We start from the raw sequence: 6,637 nt of genomic DNA on the forward strand, positions 1-6,637 counted from the left end.
CTCTCATGGATCACCCCCTCCTTGATAGGGATGTGGGAAGAATTTTTAGTCTTCATGAACATCCAATTTCCCCTTACATTGGCCTTTGGACAATTGAATAAAAAATAAGGAACCTTAGCCTATGGAAGTCTTAATGGAGCTGAACCTTAGGTCTTTTAATCCCCATTGAAGCATGTTGCTCTTTTGCAGACTGTCCCCCTTTGGATCCCTATTTTCCCTCCTTTGGATCCTTGCAGCCGGTTTGGCAGCCTTACCAATATTCTAGCTTTTACTCCCCTAGTACATCCCCATATTAAATTATTTGTTTAACATGAGAAAATCATTTGGGAGTATTAGATATTAGTTTTTATGAAATGACCTCTCTCTTGAAATCATAGTCATCCTCGACTACGAGGTAGAGAAGATTAATCCTAGTCATTAGTCCATTTGCTAGCGGGTAGAGAATCCCTATTTCACCCTACAACACCGTTCCAGAATGGATGATTAGTCCATTTGGTGCTTGAGAGCCTTAGCTGTCGCAAGCATGTCTCCACATTAGTCCGTATCAATCTTCCATAGTAGAGTGACAAGCTCTACTTGGTGTTCAGGAGACGTCGTCTCCACAGACATGATCCTAAGCATGCATACTCATTAACATGTGCACACAATAAAGAAAAAGAGAGCCTTATAAGACAAAAAACTTTGTTCATTTATACATGTTTACATTTGCTTACTGTAGGGAGTCATTGTAAGCATTGACCTGGTTTAGATTATCCTTTAATTCTATGCCTTGCATCCATCTAGCATCTTCAAAAGGATAATTTTTAAACTTGGTAAAATATCGTTGGATAGTCTTACCGCCTCTTAATATCTTGTCTTCGTGTCGGAGAATGGACTCAAGTTGCAGCACCTCTTCTTGGTCCTCAATCTCCGGTGGATCTTCAATGATTGCTTCTTGAGGTGGCTCTCCTTTGTAAGGCTTTAATAGGCTCACATGGAGAGCATTGTGCATGAGCCAATGGTCGGGCAACTTGAGTTGATAAGTCATCTCCTTGATTGGCCTAAGTATCTGAAAGGGATTATAGTACCTTTTTGCTAACTTAGCATAGTACTTTTGGTGTCCTGTAGGATTCTTACCCGTTGTGTGCCTTAATCAAGCCTTGGGAAACTTGAGCAAGCCCAATCATTTTTTTAAAAGTCTAGGTCAGCAACAACCTTTTGCCTTTGTTGATGAGTGAAGGATATAGCAGGTCTCAGCTATATTCATCTGTAGCAAAGATCTTCCCATGTACCTTGAGTAGCAAGGGATTTTTTAATCTTGCCTCTATCACCTCAAAAGGTGCTTTTCCCGTGGAGGTATGTACAATGTTATTGTAAGCATACTCCACTAATGGTAAGTGCTTCTCCCATTGGGACTTTTGATCTACTTCTGTGACATAAGCTTTTAGTAGATCAAGAATTGTTAGGTTAGCTATTTCACTTTGGCCATCCGTTTGGGGATGATAGGCTGAAGAGAAGTTTAGCCTTGTACCTAAATTCTCAAAGGGACCCTTCCAAAAATTAATGGTCATTCTAGGATCTCTATCCGACACTATAGACATTGGCAAGCCATGGTATTTGAAGATTTGTGATATAAAGAGGGTTGCCATTTGATGGGCTTTAATAGTCTTTTTGACAGGTATGAAATGTGCTTGCTTGCTAAACCTGTCTACTATCGTCCATATTCTTGTATTCCCATGGATAGACTTGGGCAATCGAAAGATAAAATCCATGGATATGCTCTCCCATGGTGAATTAGGGATTGGCAAAGGTTGAAGCAATCCAGGTTGCTTCCCTCTATCAAACTTCGTCTTTTGGCATACCACACATTTTGAAACATACTCTTGTATGTTTGCTTTCGTGGCAGGCCAATAGAAATATGTTTCTATCCCTTTTAAGGTAGACTGAATCCCTCTATGCCCCGCATAAGGAGGAGCATGAGATTCATACATTACTTTCTCACATAGTAAGTTAGTAACGCATATTCTATTGCCATAGAGAAGAGAACCATCTTGTAGGGTAAATGGTTCTTCCTTCTTCCCTAGTGCAAGGGCTGAAATAACATCTCTGAAATCGAGATCGATAGCGTACTCATCTATCATAGAAGATAGATCATTGTGAGTTGCTATGGATTCCGCATTCACTCTTGGCCGTCTTGAGAGGCATTGGCTATCTGCTTATGCTTGCCAACAATGTGAGCAACATGAAAATGAAATTGCAAAAGGAGATTTGTCTACCTCATTTGTTTGTTGGAGATCTTGGTCTGCGTCATGAAGTACTTAAGGCTTTGGTGATCCGTTCGCAGAATGAAAGGAGTCCCCAGTAGATAGTGCTTCCACGAATCTAGAGCATGTAGAACTGCTAAGAGTTCCTTCTCATATATGACTAGAGCCTGCTCAATAGGGTCTAGCCTTCGACTTTCATAGGCTATGGCGTGCCCTTCTTGGAGCAAAACAGCTCCAAGAGCAATCACCACAAGCGTCGCATTCGACCTCAAATGGCTTTGAGTGATCCGATAGTGTAAGCACAGGTTGAGAGATAAGCTTCTCTTTAAGCTTTTCAAAAGCATTGTTCTCCTTGGTGGACCATATATACCTAACGTTTTTCTTTGTTAGGTCATGTAATGGTCTCGCAATTTGTGAGAACTTTTCCATGAAGCGTCTATAGTATGCACACATACCTATAAAGTTTCTTAGTTCATGCAGATTCCTTGGATCAGGCCATCCTTTTATTACCTCTAGCTTTGATGGATCCATTTGGATGCCATCTTGAGAGATAATGTGACCTAAATATATTGTAAGAAAAATTCACTTTTCTTTTGATTAATATAAAGTTTATTCTCTCATAAAAATTGAAATATTACCTGGAGGTGTTGCTTGTGTTCATCTAATGAATTACAGTTGATGATTATATCATCAAGAAACACTCCAGTAAAGGTTCGATGAGGCCTGAATAGCTTATCCATCAAGCGGTTAAATGTGGTTGGTGCATTGGTCAAGACAAAAGGCATGACAATGTACTCGTAAAGACCAAACGTAGTGCGAAATGCGGTCTTTAAAATGTCTTGATCAACTATCCTTATTTGATGGTAGCCACTTTTTAGGTCAATTCTACGGAAGTGAACCGACCCTTGTAGCTTGTCTTCTACCCATGGGACGGGAAACCTATTCTTGATAGTGATCCTATTTAGTGCTCTATAGTCGACACACATACGATAGGTGTCGTCTTTCTTTTGCACTAATAACACGGGTGAACAAAAAGGAGATGAGTTAGGCCTAACCATTCCTTTCTCAACTAACTCATGCACTTGCCGCATAATCTCCTCTTGTTGAGCTTGGGAAACTCTATAAGGAGGTTTATTAGGCGGTTGAACTTCCAAGAAGAAGTTCAATTGCATGGTCGTCATTACCTCGTTTGGGAGGTTGTTCACATCGTCAATAAAAACGTCTTGGAACCCCTTGAGAAATTTGGATAACTCTAATTACTTTTGATTGTTTATACTTTCTTTTGCTAAAGCATTAGGTTCATTTTGAGAATCTTTAACAAAAATCATGTACACAGAAGTAGGGCTCTTTATTGACTTATTGAAAGCTTGCTTATGTATAAGAGGCATGGTACTACCCAATTCCTTAGCATCTATGTACATATCTTTTTCCCTGAACCTAAAGTATATTTGCCTTTAAGGGAATTTAACATTGGCAGCCATGCGATCAAACCCATGGTGCCCCTAGGATTACATCCTCGTGCTTGAGAGGAGAGATAAAAAAATCCTCCTTGTCCACATAGCTTTGGACATGGAGCCTCAGTTTCCCAATTAAGGGAGTGACTGAGGCTTCTTGCCCCTTGACAACACCATCGGCAGGTAGGACATCTCCCATCTCATAGGCTTGGATGCCTAGCTTGGTGGCCAACTCTGTGAATGTGAAATTGTGAGTAGAACGAGGGTCAAAGAGAATAAAAGCATCATGTTCTCTTACCTTTCCCCAAACATGGCATAGAGGAGATCCTTTTGTGATGAGCATCCTCTTCCATGCGGCATAGGATTTCCTATGACCCCTTCTTTTAGGTGGTTCAAGAGCTGCACTGTCACTTTCTTCAGAAGAGTAAGAGTATGAGGAGGATGGAGAAGAGGGTGTCCTCTTTCTCGCCGTTTTCTTCCCTTGTTCCTCCTTTTCTACTGAAAGGGCGGTGGTAATGCGTGTTCTAGTCTCCACCCAATCGTGCTATCTCATAGCCTCCGCCTAGCGTACACACTGTTTGGCCGGGCCGGTGGCCTTGCCCATAGGACCCATGTCCTTACATTACTCCCCCCTTGGAGAATCGTTTTCGTCCTCGAAAACGAACGTAGGAAAACGTTTCTTAAGTGCGGAGACATTCTCCCATGTAGGACCTTCTTCAGGTCTATCTAGCCATTTTACCAACACTTGTTGTCTAACATGATCTCTGGTGCAAAGCTTATGAGAATCCAAAATCTTTTTGGGCTCATGAGGAATGCTTGGTTGTTCGATAAGGTCAATTAGCACTCCTGGTGTCAATGACATTATCATTCTGTCCTAGCTGTTTTTGTAAACGGCTAACATGAAAAACATAATGAACTTGTGAGTGCTCTGGAAGAGCTAACTTATAGGCCACTTGACCTATACGTTTGAGAATGGTAAACCGTCCACAATAGCGTGGTGAAAGTTTAACAACTTTCTTCATCTTTAGACTTTCTGAATGCTCCGAAACTTTGAGGAAAACCTTGTCTCCTTCTTTGAAAATAGCAAGACGATGATGCTCATCTGCGTACTTCTTATATCGAGCTTGAGCTTGCTTTAACATTTTGTCGAGCAACTCAAAGCATGTCAAAATGGTCTTGGAGAAAATCCTTCGCTTGTTGTATCTTCTCCTTAGCCAACCCCACCGTAACGGGTGATCTAAGTTGAAATCCATACAAAAGCATAAATGGATCAAACCCTGTAGTCACATGCTTTGAACTATTGTAAGAAAATTCCAATATAGGTAAGTAGTCTTCCCAATTGGTTTGCTTCTTGATAATGTACGCTCATAGCATATCCTCTAGCACTTGATTAACTCTTTCTATTTGACCATCCATTTCTGGATGATCAGCCGTACTTCGATTAAATTTAGTTTCCAACTTTTGGAACACAGCTCTCCAGAAGTGATTATCGAACTTTCAATCTCTATCACTAATGATACTAGCTGGAAGACCGTAAAGTTTATATATATGCTCTACAAATAGCCGTGCTAATTTCGGTGTCTTAACCGTAGTCTCAGTGGGAATGAATCGACCCATCTTTGTGAGACGGTCTACAATTACCCATATGGCATCAGGGCCACGATTTGTAGTAGGTAGCCCTACTACAAAATCCATAGAGATACTCTCCCACTTACCTCATGGAATCTCTAAAGGATGTAAAAGGCCACCTCCCTTGAGGCGCTCTGCCTTATTAACTTGGCACTGCTGGCAGTTTAGTACATACTCTTGAACATCATGATGTAAGCTCGGCCAATAAAATTGCTGTCGAACTAAGGCATGCGTCTTATGAATACCTGGATGACCAGCACTTGGACTATCGTGACACTCAAATAAGATTTGGTGCCCAGTCTCTGAGTCCTTTGGCACACATACTCTACCCTTGTGGAGTAAGTAGCCATCATCAATGGAAAAATTCTTCCATCGCTTAAGCTCTTCCTGAGTAGGGGTGGAGCTTTGTGTGTTGGAGTTTTTATCTACGCGTGCAGAGACATGTTGGTCTAGCTGTACAAAGACATGTGAGTGTGAGGGATCTTTTTTGAAAACTGCACTCCACACTTTAGCATATGATTGATCTTTTGCACACTTGCCACGTAATGACTCCAAAAATCCACTCTTTATTTCCGTGAAAGCAAGTGAATTAATATGAGGCATCCGACTTAGTGCATCTGCTACTACATTATATCGCCCCTTGTGATATCGTAGCTTACAATCATGATCTTGAAGGATTTCTGCCCATCTAGCTTTACGGCCCTTCAATTCCGTTTGAGTAGTAAACCATTTGATATTCTCATGGTCAAAAACTACTTCAAACTCGGCACCATATAAATAGCGTCGCCACTTTCGTAAAGCGTGAATTATGGCGTAGAGCTCTCTCTCATAGACAGAATAATTTTGTTGAGCTCTATCTAACTTTTTACTTTCAAAGGCTATAGGTCTTTCTCCTGGAGAAGTACCGCACCAAATGTGTTTCCTAAACCATGCAGCCACTCCCGTCCTAAAACTACATTAGCACGGTCCATGTTCATAACTTGAAAGTCAAGGGTCATCGTACGATCTTGAACAATAAGCTCAACCCCTTGAACTACCGTGTCCCATACTTCTTTATCATTGCCAGACATATGTTTGATCACATTCTTGTGAGAGCAGAGAGTCTATGTAAGCTTCAATTTCTTGACTAGCTTATAGTTCAGGAAGTTATGAGTTGCACCATCATCCACTAAAATACGAACACGCTGTCCGTTAATAGTGCCATGCATGCGAATCAAATCATGGGGGCCAAAGGTGGGCTGCCACATTGAAGCAGGCACACAACACTTGTGCTTTTCTTCCATATGAAGAACCTCTACATCACAATATTTA

Source organism: Adiantum capillus-veneris, chromosome 26, assembly GCF_014529385.1.
Source record: "Adiantum capillus-veneris isolate H3 chromosome 26, ASM1452938v2, whole genome shotgun sequence".
Lineage (NCBI taxonomy): Eukaryota > Viridiplantae > Streptophyta > Polypodiopsida > Polypodiales > Pteridaceae > Adiantum > Adiantum capillus-veneris.